This window comes from Prionailurus bengalensis, chromosome A1, assembly GCF_016509475.1.
Source record: "Prionailurus bengalensis isolate Pbe53 chromosome A1, Fcat_Pben_1.1_paternal_pri, whole genome shotgun sequence".
Classification (NCBI taxonomy): domain Eukaryota; kingdom Metazoa; phylum Chordata; class Mammalia; order Carnivora; family Felidae; genus Prionailurus; species Prionailurus bengalensis.
In genome coordinates, this window is record NC_057343.1 from 149,650,543 (window position 1) to 149,670,138 (window position 19,596).

Genomic DNA, 19,596 nt, shown 5'->3' on the forward strand with positions numbered 1-19,596 from the left:
CAGCTTTCTTTTGGCTTCCAGTCGCATGATAAATAGTTCTCCATCCCCTCACTCTCAATCTAAAGGTGTCCTCCAGTCTAAAATGAGTCTCCTGTACACAGCATATAGATGGGTCTTGTTTTTTTATCCATTCTGATACCCTATGTCTTTTGGTTGGCGCATTTAATCCATTTACATTCAGTGTTATTATAGAAAGATACGGGTTTAGAGTCATTGTGATGTCTGTATGTTTTATGCTTGTAGTGACGTCTCTGGGACTTTGTCTCACAGGGTCCCCCTTAGGATCTCTTGTAGGGCTGGTTTAGTGGTGACAAATTCCTTCAGTTTTTGTTTGTTTGGGAAGACCTTTATCTCTCCTTCTATTCTAAATGACAGACTTGCTGGATAAAGGATTCTCGGCTGCATATTTTTTCTGTCTAGCACCCTGAAAATCTCGTGCCAATTCTTTCTGGCCTGCCAAGTTTCAAAAGAGAGATCAGTCACGAGTCTTATAGGTCTCCCTTTATATGTGAGGGCACGTTTACCCCTTGCTGCTTTCAGAATCTTCTCTTTATCCTTGTATTTTGCCAGTTTCACTATGATATGTCGTGCAGAAGATCGATTCAAGTTACGTCTGAAGGGAGTTCTCTGTGCCTCTTGGATTTCAATGCCTTTTTCCTTCCCCAGTTCAGGGAAGTTCTCAGCTATGATTTCTTCAAGTACCCCTTCAGCACCTTTCCCTCTCTCTTCCTCCTCTGGGATACCAATTATGCATATATTATTTCTTTTTAGTGTATCACTTAGTTCTCTAATTTTCCCCTCATACTCCTGGATTTTTTTTATCTCTCTTTTTCTCAGCTTCCTCTTTTTCCATAACTTTATCTTCTAGTTCACCTATTCTCTCCTCTGCCTCTTCAAGCCGAGCTGTGGTGGTTTCCATTTTGTTACGCATTTCGTTTAAAGCGTTTTTCAGCTCCTCGTGACTGTTCCTTAGTCCCTTGATCTCTGTAGCAAGAGATTCTCTGCTGTCCTGTATACTGTTCTCAAGCCCAGCAATTAATTTTATGACTATTATTCTAAATTCACTTTCTGTTATATTATTTAAATCCTTTTTGATCAGCTCATTAGCTGTTGTTATTTCCTGGAGATTCTTCTGAGGGGAGTTCTTCCGCTTGGTCATTTTGGATAGTCCCTGGCGTGGTGAGGACCTGCAGGGCACTTCCCCTGTGCTGTGGTGTATAACTGGAGTTGGTGGGCGGGGCCGCAGTCAGACCTGATGTCTGCCCCCAGCCCACCGCTGGGGCCACAGTCAGACTCCTGTGTGCCTTCTCTTCCCCTCTCCTAGGGCTGGGATTCACTGTGGGGTGGTGTGGCTCGTCTGGGCTACTTGCACCCTGCCAGGCTTGTGATGCTGGGGATCTGGCGTATTAGCTGGGGTGGGTAGGCAAGGTGCATGGGGGCAGGAGGGGCAGGCTTAGATCGCTTCTCCTTAGGTGATCCACTTCAGGAGGGGCCCTGTGGCAGCAGGAGGGAGTCAGATCCGCTGCCGGAGGTTTGGCTCCGCAGAAGCGCAGAGTTGGATGTTTGCGCGGAGCGAGCAAGTTCCCTGGCAGGAATCGGTTCCCTTTGGGATTTCGGCGGGGGGATGGGCGGGGGAGATGGCGCTGGTGAGCGCCTTTGTTCCCCACCAAACTGAGCTCTGTTGTCAGGGGGCTCAGCAGCTCTCCCTCCCTTTGTCCTCCAGCCTTCCCGCTTTCCGAGCAGAGCTGTTAACTTATGACCTCCCAGACGCTAAGTCGCGCTTGTTGTGGGAACACAGTGCGTCAGGCCCCTCCGCTTTTGCAAGCCAGACTCGGGGGCTTGGCCAGCGAGCCGCCCCTCCGTCCTGGCTCCCTCCCGCCAGTCCGTGGAGCGCGCACCGCCTCGCTGCCCTTCCTACCCTCTTCCATGGGCCTCTCGTCTGCGTTTGGCTCCGGCGACTCTGTTCTGCTAATCCTCTGGCGGTTTTCTGGGTTATTTAGGCAGGTGTAGATGGAATCTAAGTGATCAGCAGGACGTGCGGTGAGCCCAGCGTCCTCCTAAGCCGCCATCTTCTGTCTCCAAAGTTTAAACTTTATAATGCAAAGTGATATCATGAGTACCATTATAGGCATAAGAGTATTTAAATGTCTCACTACTAAAAATATAACCCTTTATTAGAGTTTTTCATAGGAATTATTTTGGCTATCCTTATTTTATAAAAAAGCTTGTGTAAACATTTTAAATAAATATACCATTATATTCAAAAAGGAATTAAATTACCAGGGCAATGGTAGGAAGACTATATAATGGTATGACTTTGTCTATATCATTAGATTTAAGATAAAGGTGTTTCTGTGTAATAAACCTGAAATAAAATATAATTTATTTTGTATACCATGTGACACCACTGACACGAAGCAGATTTGTACATAAAAAACAAAGGCACAGGAAAGGCATCAGGAATGCAACTGCAGAGTCACTTTGAGTCACAGTAAGGATCTGTAAAAATAAAATTAACCTCCTGGAACCCAAGTAGCCTCAGGATATACATTCTCAAAAAACGTTAAATGATACCATTGTTTTGACAGTGAGTCCTTTAAATAAAGAAAGGAAAAGTGATTTATTCCCCATGCATTTAATATAACTCTTGATATTTAAAAACATAAATATATAAGTTTTTCAAACTTATTTTTCTTCTTAAACTAAATAGATGTAACTGTGAGCACTCCATCTTTCAGAGAACAGTAACCCCTAAACTTTAACAGCCGTAACTACACAGATCAAGTGGGGTTTTTATGCTCCTAAGCCTTGGACCTGTAAACTTATGAAGAAGTTGGTCCTGCCAATGAGAAACAAATCTGAAATTGTGGAAGGTCCTTTCCTCCCAACTCTAGGTATTTTAGCAAAGAACCAAGTCAGCTGTCTCATCATAGCTAAGCAATAAAGAGATAAGTAGTCACAAACCACGGGGCACAGGCATATATGTCACTAGTTTAATATAAAATCTGGTTTATTTGGAAAAGTGGATAAGCCTAAACAATCAAATAGACCTAATTCATCTTAAAAATAACAAGAAGAGAGAAGGAACTCAAGTCCCAATATCAGTACAGGGGAAAAGTTCTTATCTCATTGGCCTAGTTCCCAGAAGACATTTCCACTATTGTTAACGATAGGATTATGGTTTGTTTGCTTGTTTTTCACATATCACACTTATGCAAGCCACCCTTATAGACAATCTTCAGAAATACTACAGGAAGCTCATATTCGGCAATGGAATATCCCAATTATATTGTCTTGATTATAATGTAAATGCAGTACTTATTCCTTTACTGAACTACACAGAATGGGAAGAGTAGTAGGTGGGTTATTTTGCCAATTAAATAGGCTATATAATTTCTTGGGTGGATCTCTTGGTTATTTAAAGGACAGCGCCCGACTTGATAAAATCTTAAGATTCAGCTGTCTTTCTCTAGATGAGAAATTTTACTAACATATCCTACCTTATCTAAATAATTAATTAGGGATTAGATAGGTGAGCAAATAAAAGAGGAAGTGTTTCTCTCACTTCACCTTTTTTACTTCTACCTTTCTTTTGTTGTTCCTTTTGTTGTTCCTGTGCTTCCCAGATTGTTACACATCCAGCAAAAGAAAAAATTAAAATAAAAATAGTCACCTTCCACTCTAATTTCATTCTGCCTTAACACTGAAGAGCCCAATCCTCTATAAGACAGTAAGCACTTAGGATAAACAAAAACTCTCTACTTCAGCATACCAAATAGAAATGAAAACCGCATCTATCTTTGCTCATTTTTATTGCTGATGAAATTAGGGGGGCATAACTGGTATCAGTACATTTGAAATGCAACATAAAGTTATATGTTCCATATGAAATAATTGAATTCAAATTCATATTCTTGACAAGAACAATAAAGGATACAGTATAGGTTTCATCCAATGAATTATTTACTTCACAGTAATTTTGCAATTGGCATCATGTAAGTTTCTGGGGATAGGTCATGGAAGTAAATGTAAATGTGGTAAAGGTACATGTGGAAGTAAGTGTGGTAAAGGTACATGAACCTCAATGGACTGGAGACCTATGAGGACTTCATTAGAAATTACATTCAACTGATACCAACTTTTTGTAGGAATCTAAATTAAGGTAAACAGATCCCAGAGGGGAGTAATAATTAAGAAACACAGACCATGAATATGAAGTAGACAAAGGTATTAGAATCCTTTTTGTGATAGTTCAATGATGAATGGACAAAGGATCATAATACTGTTCTGTCTCATAATACATTCTAAATAGATATGAGAGCTCGGGATCAAACAGAAGGAAGAAGGAAATTGATGTATCCCTGAATTCCATTTAATTCCTATGAAAAATATGTTAGGAGACTGATAAATAGTAGCTAGGATAAATGTCTGGGTAGGTGGAAAGGCCATTTCAAGTAAAAATGTGCTAATGTACAGACACAGAGCATGGGAGCTTTTTAACTGTACTCTTCTCCTTTTCTTACACTTTCCTAGACAGACCATTTACAGCCTCCAGTGCACCACAATGTTAAAAAATAAATAAAAAAGGGGCGCCTGGGTGGCGCAGTCGGTTAAGCGTCCGACTTCAGCCAGGTCACGATCTCGCGGTCCGGGAGTTCGAGCCCCGCGTCGGGCTCTGGGCTGATGGCTCAGAGCCTGGAGCCTGTTTCCGATTCTGTGTCTCCCTCTCTCTCTGCCCCTCCCCCGTTCATGCTCTGTCTCTCTCTGTCCAAAAATAAATAAACGTTGAAAAAAAAATTTTTTTTAATAAATAAATAAATAAAAAATTAAAAAGCACAGTAGCCTAGCCTGGAAACAGCCTCAGCATTCTTTTATGAAGCATAGTCAGGATGTATGGGGGTAGAGGTTAATACATTCAGAGCATCCTCATCCAATGGGAGATGGCTGCCTTGGAAGAATGCTCAGTGCTCCTTCTGAAGAATTAAATCAGCGAGGCACTTCTCAGGGGTCTCTGTTGAATCAAACCCCATTGTTCATAGCAGTGACTTCAATAATGCACAATTTGTTGCCTTTTTCTCCATCTCTTCCTCAGTTTCCCTGCTGCCTCTCCAGTGTTTCCTGGAATAACCTCCCGGATAGACTCCCTGCCCATAAGCTTTTATCTCAGGCTCTGGTTTATGGTGGATCCCAAAGCAAGACATATTTCTCCCAAAGACTTCAATCACAGCACTAACAATGTTAACTTTTTTCTTTTTTAATCTATTACTCCTTGTCTTTTGTTTCTTTCAAAAAACATTCTAATTATTTTCAAGAAATTTCTGAGGACCACTTAGTTCTCTCAAAATGTATATGTCAAATAATCCTAAATTGATTTCCCTCTAAACTTTTTAATCCTGCATTTCCTAATTCAATAAATAGCATCACTATTCACCAATACAAAACCACACAACTTGGAGCTTTTGCCCCTCCTCACTGTCCTTCACAAGCAAAATCCTGATGTTTCTTCTTCACAAACATCTCCCAAATCTTGGCCTTTTCCTTCACCTCCATTGCCATTTCTGTAGAATTCCGCACTTGTCATGGGCAGATTCTTGCCTGTGGATATATTTGTGTGTGGCCATACAATGTTTTTTTTTTTTAAAGATTAGAATTCTAATGCATTTTATTTTATTTTATTTTATTTTATTTTTGATGTTTATTTATGTTTGAGAGACAAAGAAAGAGGGACAGAGTGAGAGTGGGGAGAGCAGAGAGCGAAGGAGACACAGAATCCGAAGCAGGCTCCAGGCTCTGAGCTGTCAGCCCAAAGCCTGAAGAAGGGCCCTAACTCCTGGACCATAAGATCATGACCTGAACCAAAGATGGACACTTAACCAACTGAACACCCAGGCGCCCCTTAATGCATTTAATTTTAATACATTACTAGGTTTCTACTTTCAATTTTATTTATTAATTTTTTTAAATAACATCCTCTTCTTATAATAACTTAGTCATCAGTAGTGGCCTCACCATGCTCCTTCATGCCTTCATGTGGTTACTATGTTCACATTACCAAGAACAGCCTTTTTCTCAATATTGTACCCCGTGAATTGCTAATTTTCCAAGGCCCAATTTTATAGTATGTGCTTAGTGATTTAACATGGGTTTGCTCTCACTTTTGCCCTATCATAGTAATATTTGTATAATGTTCTACAACATATCAATACAGTATCATTATTTTTATTCTCTGCCAACAGAATATAAATTTCTTTATCCTGATTATGTTTGTATTTCTAATACCCATTATTTCCTTCGCACATAATAGGAACTTAGTAAAAGTTTAAAATATAGGACAATGACTATAAATAATAAAATAGTTACCTTTTTTCCCAAACTTGTCTACTAAGAAATCAAAATAAAATTCATTATTACAATATAGCAATTTATATACATCAGATGACAGGCTTTTTTTTTTTTGTTTGTTCCAATTAGTGATTATAATTTTATTATGTTACTACATTATAGGTAATTTTGTGAAGAAAAAAAGCTACTGGGAATAAAGGTTATAAAAATCAGTTAAGTTCCACATGTATCTCTTCAAAATCAGCAAGCACCTTTTCTCCTATAAATGTGAGTGTTTGGTTTTTGTCTCAAGATATTTCCAATGAAGTGTTGGGGGAAGTAATAACCAAAATAGGACAAAAGAGATGGACAGTAGGTTCTCTAAACGAGCACCATGAGTCTGGTGTGAAGTCTACACCTTTTGCAGAATAGAGAAAGTGACAAATATTCCAGGCCCAGTGCAAGCCAGTCCTTTGTGATACATTAATTGGCTCCTTATGGACGCCTCTGTGTCAGAAGGAGAGGAAAATTGTGACAGAAATTAAAAACAAACAAACAAATAAAAACAAAAACCAAAAAACCCTGGGATCACAAGTAATTTTCTTTTGAGACTTCCCTTCCTCCCTAAGATGTTGAAGTTAATAAGAGGACAGCATTTTCTTTCTCTTCTAAGAGGACAAGATTTTACTCTCCTTCCTCACCTTTACTTCAGCCTGGTGGGATGAGGCTTAACACTTTGCATGATGTAACCAGTGAGCTCTGCTTGGATAAACTATTAATAGGACCTACCTAAAATACACAGTATTTTAGCATATCTCTTTATGACCTTTTTGATGCCCTATGCTAAACTATGGCAACCTACGATAAAGCCCTGATCTAGATTGTAAGACAAAATCTCTCCATAAGCATTGGAAATGGGGACGAGTTAAAATATCTAATTGAGTTTTGGAGGGGCCACAAAGAATGTCATCCTTAAAGAATCAAGGCAGAGAATTTGGCATAGGGACAAAAAAAAAAGGAGTTCGTAACTGGATCTGTGACATAAAATGAACTATTGGTCTATGAGGAACAATTAAGACAAATAATTGGTATGGGGCAAAAGAGTAGGAAGTTAGAAGTGGACCTGCAGTAATATCGCTTGTTGTCCTACTCTTTTCCCCAATAACAGTCATTCTTTGAAGTCATTGCCTGCTCATTGCTAATTTTAAATATCACCCTAATCACCTCCCTCGCCACCACTGACAGTCCACCTACCAATCCCTTAAGGCTCACTTGTGGTGGCCCTCAGCCTAACTTGTCTCTCAGGCCAGAGTGGGTCCAGGTCCCACACAATAAAGGTCTGTCTCCCTAATGATGGTCCTAGAACTCCAGGACACAAAGGCACAATCATTTCTTCTGAGGCTATGACCACTCCTAACATGCACTTGTCTGAATCACCCTCGCAAGGCTACTTGTGGTAGCTGTTGACTCTGCAGTGTACGACTCACCTGTTTTACTATCTTTGCTGGTAGCTGGCTGTTACTGCTGGTCTTTCTGGATACCAACTGCCTTCTAATACCAATTCCTTGTAACCACAGATTCTAAGGTCCAAACCAATTATTTTTTTTCTTTCTGCGGGTTATTTTTCCTCTCTAAAAATAATATCTTCAGACACTTTTTCGCTGTTTCTATTTATGATGATGCACATTTTGTAACCTATCTCATCTAGCATCAAATGACTCTAGAAAGACCTATGGGGCACTAACAATATTGGAGTATGTAGCTTCTTAGAACAGACTGATAAGGATATATGGTAAATATATTGGTACAAAACCAATTAAGGAAAAGAGTAAAGGTGAAAGAAAGAAAAACTAACAGTTGCCAATATAAAACCAGGGAGGAAGAGTAAGTACTTTACAGTGAAAAAAACATAGTAGCAGATAAGAAAATAAAATATAGTAATAAGCATGTACATAGGATTGTAGTCTTCAATTTTGCTCTTAAAAAAATGAACTAATCCAAAGGAAATAAAATCTTCTAACAAGAAAGGGCATAAATCTATTTTTATTGATTTGACTTCAATATTATAACAAAACTACAGACTGAATTGGGGAAACAGGTTATTAATCTATGACATTAAAGAAAAACTGGACATTGACTATAATAAAATAAACTTCTGATAAGAAAGATGAACACCTGTTAGAAAAGTAAAACACAGCTCCTTTATGTATACACATGACTTTAAATGAGTTTTAAGAGGTTGTAGAAATAGCTTCCTTCAAGAACAAATTACAACAGGGTTCATTTCTCTCATATATTGAAATTACCTTCAGGGGCACCTGGGTTAAGCGTCTAACTTAAGTTGGTTAAGCGTCTAACTTTGGCTCAGGTCATGATCTCATGGTTTGTGAGTTCAAGCCCCACATGAAGCTCTGTGCTGACAGTTCAGAGCATGGAGCCTGCTTCAGATTCTGTGTCTCCCTCTATCTCTGCTTCTCCCCTCCCCATGCACTTGCTCTCTCTCTCTCAAAAATAAATAAACCTTTTTAAAAAATTATGAAATTACCTTCTACCTCAGCATGTATTATCAATTAATACTGATTGCAAATTGTGATGGGAAAGAATAATTTATACAGAAAAAATAATTCTGGGTATCACACTTAATGTTATTCTCTTAAATGAAATCAGAGGTATTTTAAAGATATTTTTCTTAAAGTAATTGTCTTTCCAGTAGAATGAGTTAAATCAGTTATTGACTTTACTTCTGGCATTCCTTAGCTATTCTTATGGGCTAAAACTTTTCTTTTGTATATTCCATAACATGAGTTTGTCCTTATGCTACGTCACACGTAATTTTTCTGTAGATGGAAAAAGTGTGAATCAGACACTTTGAACCATTTTCTTTCACTTAAAATATATCGTATATAGCCTTCCTTTTGGCTCTATTCAATTATCAATTGTCATATAATACTTTTTGAAATTCTTATTAACGTATGTCATAATTCATAATTTTATGTACAATTTATCCAAAAGTGATGATGTTTTCAGCCTCATATATAACTGCCAGGAAACAACAACAAAAAAGGTAAACATCAGATAGCAAGGATGTAGAGAAAGGGGAACATTGTTGGTGGGAATGCAAACTGGTGCAGCCACTCTGGAAAATGGTATAGAGGTTCCTCAAAAGGTAAAAAATAGAACTACCCTACGATTCAGCAATTGCACTATTAGGTATTTACCCAAAGGATGTAAAAATTCTCATTCAAAGGGGCACATTCATCCTGACGTTTACAGCAGCATTATCAACAATAGCCACATTATGGAAAGAGTCCAAATGTCCATTTACTGATGAATGAATAAAAGAGAGGTAGTATATATATATATATATATATATATATATATATATATATAAAATGTAATAATAATCAAAGAGAGGTAGTGTATATATATACACATACACATATATATACACACATACACAATGCAATATTACTCAGCCATCAAATACAATGACATCTTGCCATTTGCAAGGATGTGGATGGAGCTAGTGTGTATTATACTAAGCAAAATAAGTCAATCAAATACAAATACCATATGATTTCACTCATATGTGGAATTTAAGAAATGAAATAGATGAATATAGGGGGAAAAAGAGAGAGGAAAACCATAAAGCAGACTCTTTAACTATAAAGAAAAACATTGCTGAAGGGAAGATGGACAGAGGAATGGGTTAAATAGGTGATGGATAGTAAGGAGGGCACTTTAAAATTTTTTTTAAATGTTTATTTATTTTTAAGAGAGAGAGAGAGTGCGATTGCAGGAGGGATGGGGGTGGGGGGACACAGAATCCGAAGCAGGCTCCAGGCTCTGAGCTGTCAGCACAGAGCCCAACTCTGGACTCAAACTCACAGACCACTTTGACCTGAGCCAAAGTGGACGCTTAACTAACTGAGCCACCCAGGCACCCCTTAAGGAGGGCACCTGTGATGAGCACTGGGTGTTATATGTAAGTGATGAATCGTTAAATTCTACTTCTGAAAACAATATTACATTATATGTTAACTAGAATTTAAATAAAAACTTGAAACAAATAAATGAAAAAGTGCTACTCAGCAACAAAAGAATCAAACTTCAAAAAAAAAGGTAAACTTTGAAAAAACGGACTCAAATATTCTGATGTTCTTTCAGGTGAAAATTAGTTCAATCTTTTCCTTCAGATAGAAGATAGTAATTATTATACCTATCCATTAAGAAAAACTGCCTTTGTGTACTGAATCCAATAATCAGTGAATATGAATTCCTAGGATTTAGATATTATCTAAAATATGCCTTAAGTTCCGTAATTCTTTAATTTAGTACAAAACTTTAAGATCTGGGGAAGAATTTTCTTAATGTGCTCTAATATTTTGAGCTGAAGATTATATAATGATCAAATAAATAATCACATTATACTGCTTTAAAATACTCATAACATATAATTTTGTCCAGAGATAATCAGTTCTCATAAAAATGTTACTAGTTAACAAACTTTATCTTTTAGGATACAGATAACAATGTTAGATTAATTTTAGACTAGTATAATACTTTGTAGAAGAAAAATTCTAGACTATTTTCCTTAGTCATATTAGGTTTAGAACTATGATTACCTTCTAAAAATGCTTCATTGTGTAGAATTTATGCAAGTAGAAGGTCTTACAATAGCCTCATAGATTATCTCCTTTCTGCCTGGCTTTCTACTCTTTTATATCCTTTCTAATGTCAATAGAGTCTCCTTCTGAAAAGTTTTACCTTGTCATTGCCATACTTGAAAACTTTTTACACCATAATACCTTTTCTTATCTCCTGATCATTTCTTCTTGTGGAAGTCTATCCATCACCTTTGCCATTATCATCAGGATTACCCTTTTCACAACCATCAAAATGACCTTTATTCTTTAAGGTAAAGAAAAAAAAAGTCTTCCAATTTGTAACTTTCCTTAAAAATCCCCATAGTCCTACCACTGTGAAATTAATGCATTGCTCATTTTGTATTTCTATAGCACTTTATACACATTGTGTATTAAATAATTTATTTTTATAAATGACTACTTATTCAGGAGTTAACTTCTGATTTCACAGTGAAAACAGTCAGTGTGATGGACCTTTTTGATTTGCAGTTTTGCCAACAATATTTAGAACAGTGTTTCTGCAAAATAAGTGCTTCATAAATGTTGTAATAGGGAATGGAATTAAATATAACACAGAAGGGGTACCTTTTTAACAACTATCTCTTTTCATATAGACATGAATTTACATTTCTCTCTTGCCCATATCAAAATTAAAGTGGCTCTGAACTATGATCCATTTTTTCTTTCAATAGCAAGTGATATTACAAATTATTTAATGAATTTTAGATAGTTATTTTAAGGTTTGTTAGAACTTAAGCTCTTACTAAGCAAATAGTTATAAATCAGTTCCCAATATTTGAAACAATTTTATTCATACTGCTTTTAAAAACTTAACAAATATACTAGATATTTTATAATGTTCTACAGAATTTAAATATAGACATGTGCACTGAAAATGATTTAAAATATTCATGAAGAAGACATAACTTTACAATATCAATAATGAACAGAAATTTAAGCTGGCACATTGAGAAAAGATTTTGGAGTCATAGAGCTTCAACTAATACACTCTGTTCTAGTTCTGTCTCATTCTGGAAAAACAAATTTGACAGACCCATTTTATTCAAAAGTCAAGCTTTTACCTGAGTGGCTGTTTCTTATTACATTAATGCTTGAAGCATAAAATTATTAAATGGTGCTTTACTCCTCTGGTAATCTCTCTTATTAAATGAGTCTGAGAATCCAGAAAATTAATGAAATATTATCAAAATGGAGTGCCCATAAACACTCTGAGTAGTATGCATTGTATCTTTATACTTATTCAATAAACCAAGGATAAAATATCTAAGTCTAAAACATAAGTGTGGAAATCATTAGCAAAGTTATTGGTAGAATGTACGTAAACTTCCAAGATATATAGCTTTGGCAAACATATAAAGTCAATTTAAAAAGATAATACTATGTCCATTTCAAAAAAGGAAAATATTTCAAGGGGGATAAAAAGTGTTCTTGTTAAATATTCATATAGAAGGAAAGAAAGGAAATTAGTAAAGAATATTCTAGGGGCACCTGGGTGGCTCAGTCGGTTGAGCGTCTGACTTCAGCTCAGGTCACCATCTCATGGTCCATGAGTTCGAGCCCCGCATCGGGCTCTGGGCTGATGGCGCAGAGCCTGGAGCCTGCTTCCGATTCTGTATCTCCCTCTCTCCCTGCCCCTCCCCCGTTCATGCTCCGTCTCTCTCTGTCTCAAAAATAAATAAACGTTAAAAAAAATAAAAAATAATAATATTCTAAAAGGTCAAATGAATTTTATAAAACACTAAAATACATTTACAAAAATAGGGTGAGTAGGCTGCTATATATTCATATCTATAAGATGGTAGATGTTGAAATTCCAATCTCTTTTTATTCTCCATGCCTGAGTGTAGTACCATACATGATGTTTATAAAGTAAGTGGAATAATTTGCCTGTGTCACATAGGTTACATAAAGTTAGGGCATTTCTTTTGTATGTTTAAGTGGCAAATAAAGATGTTTATTGAAGACCAAGAAGACACACACACACACACAATTTTTAAATAAATATTTAGATAATTGAAGTAGAAAAGATGTTTTCCACTTATTAACTCCACTTCTATATTACTTTGTATATAACTATAGGGTTTGATTCATAACCACCTGTCTTTTTGGAAAGTAAAAAATTAAAAATATAATATTAGAAGACAAATAATAGTACAGTAAGCAAATATCTTTTTTCTTCTCTCTCTGCTTTTGGGACCACATCCTCGGAACTGACAGTTTAATCTCTGTGAGGAGGAAACAAATCTTAAACTATGAGGATGTTAGCACTGTCAAATTTTCTCTATAAATTATCATGAAATGCATTTTGATACATTTCACACGTCAATAATTAAATTTTACTGTTACTATTATTTTTATATAAAATAGGCCTACAACAATAAAATAAAGATGTAAAGTAAAAATTATATAATGGGGAGTGCATTAGTATTTTTTCCAAATCATCTTCTGCTAACTCTTCCAAAGTTAACAGAATTCTTGTTACGGAGAAGACACCAAAATCCATTCCCATTAAAGCAAATAATCTATAGTAAAGCTAACACTCTTGGTAAAGCAATAAATTAGATCTATGTCAAAATATACTTAATTATAATCAAGTATAAACTAATGACCTTTGCCATATTAGTTGAAATCCTCAGGGGATGGAATCTTTAACTTAGATGAAAGCTATTTTCTGCTTCAACAATTAAATGAAAAATATCTATAACTACTTGCCACATAACAGTTTTCAAAAACATGGTTCACCCTCACCAGTCATAATCAACTGGAATGGAGAAAATATCTTTTTTTTAATTGTAAGCAAATTAAAGAATAACATATTTAAAGAAGCTAATAAGTATTTATTGGGGGATATGGAATTTGCTTGGTAACATGCAGTAATTAAAAGATAAATTAGTATTCATATTTAATTATGAAAAATCTATTTTCCATTTAGTATGTGAATACAACTTGCTAAAAGCAGCCCATGTAGTTTTTAATTTACATATAATTACATAAATAACATTTTAGTGTTTATTAGTTTATTAATTTTGATGCTTTCATTATGAGATTAAGTTATTATTCTGTACCAAGTTAGGTTTTCATTATTTTATATATAGTGGAGGCTACTGGGTGGCTCCATCCATTAAGTGTCCCGCTCTTGACTTCGGCCCAGGTCATGATCATGCTTCGTGGGTTTGGGCTCAGCATCCAGCTCTGCGCTGACAGCATGGAAACTGCTTGAGATTCTCTCTCTCTCTCCCTCTCTCTGCTCCTTCCCTGCTCTTATGCTGTTTCTCTCAAAATAAATGAATAAACTTAAACCATTAAAAAAAAAGAATTTACAGATTCAGTTTTCCAGTATACTTTTTCTGGTAGTATTAACTGGAAATTTCAAATATGGCACTTTATAATATTTTAGCAGATGAGGGGAATCTTTGACAAAATGCATGGTTTAACTTTGGAGTTCTCTCATCCTTGAAGGAATATTCCAGGTGACATCCTTGACAACTGAAGGGATAGATAATATTCAAGTAGGAAAACTAAAGAGACTGCATGCATGAAAGTCTGCTTTTTTTCTGTCTCTAGTCTTGCTAGGACCTAGCCCTCACCTTACACATGCCTTATAAAACAGATAATGTATGTCTTTCTTGTAAAAGTCAATGAGTTAATGCTTTTCTTTTTCTTTTCTTTTCTTTTTTTTTTTTTTTTTGAGTCTTCTAGCACAACAGATAACCTCTAAGAAGCGAGCAGGCAAGGTCTTCATGAATGTTTTCCAAGACCACCAGCTCACCAAAACCCCTAGCTCCAGGGACTCATAAAGGACTTATGGAGCACACCTAAACACTTGCCTTTGTTCCTGGATGCCTGAGAAGACATGCTACCTGACTACAATCCTCAGTAAAAATCCCAAACCCCATGCAAAGACAAGACTCACTCAACTTTCCTTTCCAAGTGTCCCAGATGCTCTGTCTGTATCTGCACAGTCCTTATGTCTTCAATAAACTGTGCTCTCACTTCCTGTCAGCTCACATTTTATTTCTATGTGCACAAAGCCAAGAACCCTCTTGCCTGATCCTCTGTGATCCCTTCTGGGTCCTCAGACCAAGTGAGCCTGCATTAATATGGCCATATATATGAAATGAAAATTCCTTTAGGAGTCACTTTTTAAAAATATTTTTCTACTCTCCAGTGAAATTAGTCCCCTCTGAAAAGGAAGCATCAGCCTAGACCACAAGGAGAGGAATAAGAACACAAAGATGGGGGATTAAAAAAAAACTATAAAGAAGAGGCAAAAGAAAAAATTGAAAAGCAAGAAAGGGACATTTCATGCTTAACAGTATAAAAAAGGTTATCAAGATAGATGGTCAGTGTGACAAATTACTGGATTGCATGGTTAGAGTGATGTACCCCACTATTTATGTCTGTGATTCTCACTTTATCCTGAAATGTTTTCTGAGGATCATCTTTAGGAATACAGATATACTTTATAAATATTTCCTGTCATGTTATAGAAATATCCAAACCCTGCAAAGTTGAAATAATACTATCAGCAATTTACAATTAGGAATTAAAAATGTAATTTTTAATAGTAAAATGTGATATATATGTATATTCCATATACATGTTTAAAAAAGTATTCAATATTCTTCTTATTTCAAAATTTTTAACTCTATACTTGATTCTGAAGACAAATACAATTAAAATATATAGTTCAAAAAATGAAAGTCCAATTTTTCAATCAAAACATGGAAATTTCTAATTTACATATTGCTTCTTTCTTGGCAATTGCAAACTTTGGTTAAAAAATTAATTACTGGTTAAGCCTATAACTCTTGATTTCTGCTCAGGTCAAGATCTCACAGGTTCATGAGTTCTAGCTTCACATTGGGCTCTGTGCTGACAGTGAAGAGCCTGCTTGGGATTCTCTGTCTCCTTCCCTCTGTCTGTCCCTCTCTCTCTTTCTATCTCTCAAAATAAATAAATAAATAAATAAATAAATAAATAAACAAACAAACTTAAACAAATTAATTATTGAGTGGTGTCTGGGTGGCTCAATCGATTAAACATCCGACTTCAGCTCAAGTCATGATCTCCTGGTTTGTGAGTTCTAGCTCCACATTAGGCTGTTTGCTGTCAGCACAGAGCCCACTTCAGATCCTCTGTCCCCCTCTGTGCTCCTCCCCCACTCATTCTCTCTGTCTATCTCAAAAATAAATAAACATTTAAAAATTAATGATTGAGGGAATTGTTTAATATGGTGAAGGGGCAGGGCAACCCTAAGCTTGCCTCTTGCCTCAAACACATTTAGATAAATATGAAATCATTATGAACACCCAAGAAATCAATCTTAGGACTGAGAGAACAAAGTTTCATGCTTATAAGCAGAAAAAACAACTACGTTGTGGAAGGTAGGAACTGCAGAGAATTGATTTGGGAGACAAAAGAGCCATGAGAACTGATGAGGGGAGGGAAGCCTGACCACTGAGAGACGGGAGAGAGAGAGAGAGAGAGGAAGAAAGAGTGAAAAGAGAGGGAAAACACATGCAGGGAATTTCACAGGAAAAACTCTTCCCCAAAATAATTGACTGAGAAAAAGGAGAGGCTTTAAATACTGCAATTTTTTTTGTGAACAGCAGAGTGCAGAGTCTGAAGTTTCTTAGGTCTGCACCATTGCCAGGGTCCCATCTAGTTGTGCTGTGCTGGGGAAGGAGGGAGGAGACATGGTAGCAGGAAGCATGGTCTGAGGATCCCCTCTATCACACAGGGAGAAACAGTTTCCCTTCTTGGAATGCAAGGTCAAAAGACCAGGCAAGTGCCATAAAGCAGCTCTGTTCACCAACATAGGAATAAAGATGCTGGCTAAGGGCAGCAGACCTTGGCACTGGCCTTGTGCTGCCATTTACCATAAACTCCGAACCTTGGCATAGTCACATAACATTTTCTAGGTCAAGCCGGCACCATGCATACTTTTAGACCACAGTGCTGTGAAACTTGAAGTCAAACAAAAGAAAAACAATTGGAAAGAGGTAGAAGAATGGAGGTAGAAGAATGTCCTACTAAAGAATGAATGGGTTAATGAGGAAATTAAAGAAGAAATAAAAAAATATACATGTAAGGAAGTGAAAATGAAAACACAACAGTCCACAACTTAGGGATGCAGCAAAGGTAGTCCTAAGACAGAATTATATTGCAATACAGGTCTAAATCAAGAAGTAAGCAAGGTCTCAAATACACAACCAAATAAAGTCTACAGCCAGAAGAAGAAAGGAAATAATAAATTTTAGAGCAGAAATAAACAATATAGAAACAAAAAAATGGTAGAACAGATGAAGAAAAATAAAAGCTAGTTCTTTGAAAGAATTAATAAAACAGATAAACCATTAGCCACACTTATCAAGAAGAAAAGTAAAAGGATGCAAATAAACAAAATCATGAATGAAAGAGGAGAGATCACAACCAACACCACAGAAATACAAACAATTATAACACTGTATATTGAAAAATCATATGCCAACAAATTGGGCAATCTACAAGAATTAAATAAATTCCTAGAAACATACAAACTACAACAAGTGAAACAAGAAGAAATAGAAAATTTGAACAAACCCATAACCAGCAAAAAAAAAATTGAAGTAATCAAAAATCTCCCAACAAACAAAAGTCCAGGGTTACATGGCTTCCCAGTGGAACTCTACAAGACATTTGAAGAAGAATTAATACCTACTCTTCTCAAATTGTTCCAAAAAATAGAAATGGAAATAAAACTTACAAACTTTTTCTACAAGGCCAGAATTACCGTGATTCCAAAACTGGACCAAGATCCCACTAACAAGGAGAATCACAGGCCAATATCCATGATGAATATGAATGAAAAAATTCTTAACAAGATACTAGGAAATAAAGTCTTACTGAAAGAATTATTTTTTAAACATTTATTTATTTTTGAGAGAGAGAGAGAGAGAGAGAGAGAGAGCAAGGAAGAGGCAGAGGGAGAGGGAGACACAGAATCCAAAGCAGGCTCCAGGCTCTGAGCCATCAGCACAGAGCCCAATGCGGGACTCGAACTCACAAACTGTGAGATCATGACCTGAGCCGAAGTCGGATGCCCAACCCACTGAGCCACCCAGGTGCCCCTACACTGAAAGAATTATTGACCACAATAAAGTGGGATTTATTCCTAGGCTGCAGCAATGGTTCAATATTCACCAATCAATCAACATGATATACCACATTACTAAAGAAAGAATAAGAACCATATGATCTCATTAGATGCATAAAAACCATGTGACAAAACACAGCATCCATTCTTGATAAAAACCTTCACCAAAGTAGGGACAGATGGAACATACCCCAACTTCACAAAGGCCATATACAAAAGACCGACAGCTAATATCATGCTCAATGGGGAAAAACTGAGAACTTTTCCTCTATAGTCAGGAAAAAGACAGGGATGTCCAGTTTCACCATTATTATTTAACATAGTACTGGAAGTCTTAGCCTCAGCAATCCAACAATAAAAATAAATAAAAGGCATTCAAATTGACAAAGAAGACATCAAACTTTTACTCCTCACAGATAACATGATACTATATGTAGAAAACCTGAAAGAGTCCACCAAAAAGTTTCTAGAACTAATACACGAATTCAGCAAAGTCGGAAGATATAAAATCAACATAAAGAAATCTGTTGAATTCCTATACACCAATATTAAAGCAGCAAAAAGTGAAATCAAGGAATCGAACCAATTTACAATTGCATCAAAAACCATTATATATCTAGGAATAAACCTAACCAAACAGGTAAAAGAACTGTACTTGGAAAACTATGGAACATATATGAAGGAAGCTGAAGAAGATATGAAGAAATAGAAAAACATTTCATGTTCATGGATTGGAAAAATAAACACTGTTAAAATGTTTATACTGCCCAAAGCAATCTACACATTCAATCCAATCCCTATCAAAAAACCACCAGCATTTTTCACAGAACTAGAAAAAACAATCCTAAAATTTGATTGGAAGCACAAAAGCCCCTGAAGAGCCAAAGTAATCCTGAAAAAGAAAAGCAAAGCTGGAGGAATCACCATTCTGGACTTCAAGCTATATTAAAAAGTTGTAGTCATCAAGACAATATAGTACCGGCACAAAAACATAAATCAATGGAACAGAATAGAAAACCCAGAAATGGACTCACAACTACATGGTCAATTAATCTTCAACAAAGCAAGAAGGAATATTCAATGGAAAAAAAAGGCAGTTTCTTCAAATGGTGTTGTAAACTGGACGGTGACATGCACAAGAATGAAAGTGGACCACTTTCTTACACCATACACAAAAATAAATTCAAAATGGATGAAAGACCTAAATGTGAGGCAGGAAACCATCAAAATCTTAGAGAAGAACACAGCCAGCAACCTCTTTGACTTCAGCTGGAGCAATTTCCTCTTTTTTTTTTTAGTGTTTTTATCTATTTTTGAGAGAGAGAGAGAGAGAGAGAGAGCGAGCGAGCGTGCAAGTGGGGGAAGGGCAGAGAGAGATGGAGACACAGAATCTAAAGCAGGTTCCAGGCTCTGAACTGCCAGCACAGAGCCCGATGCAGGGCTTGAATTCACAGAACCACGAGGTCATGA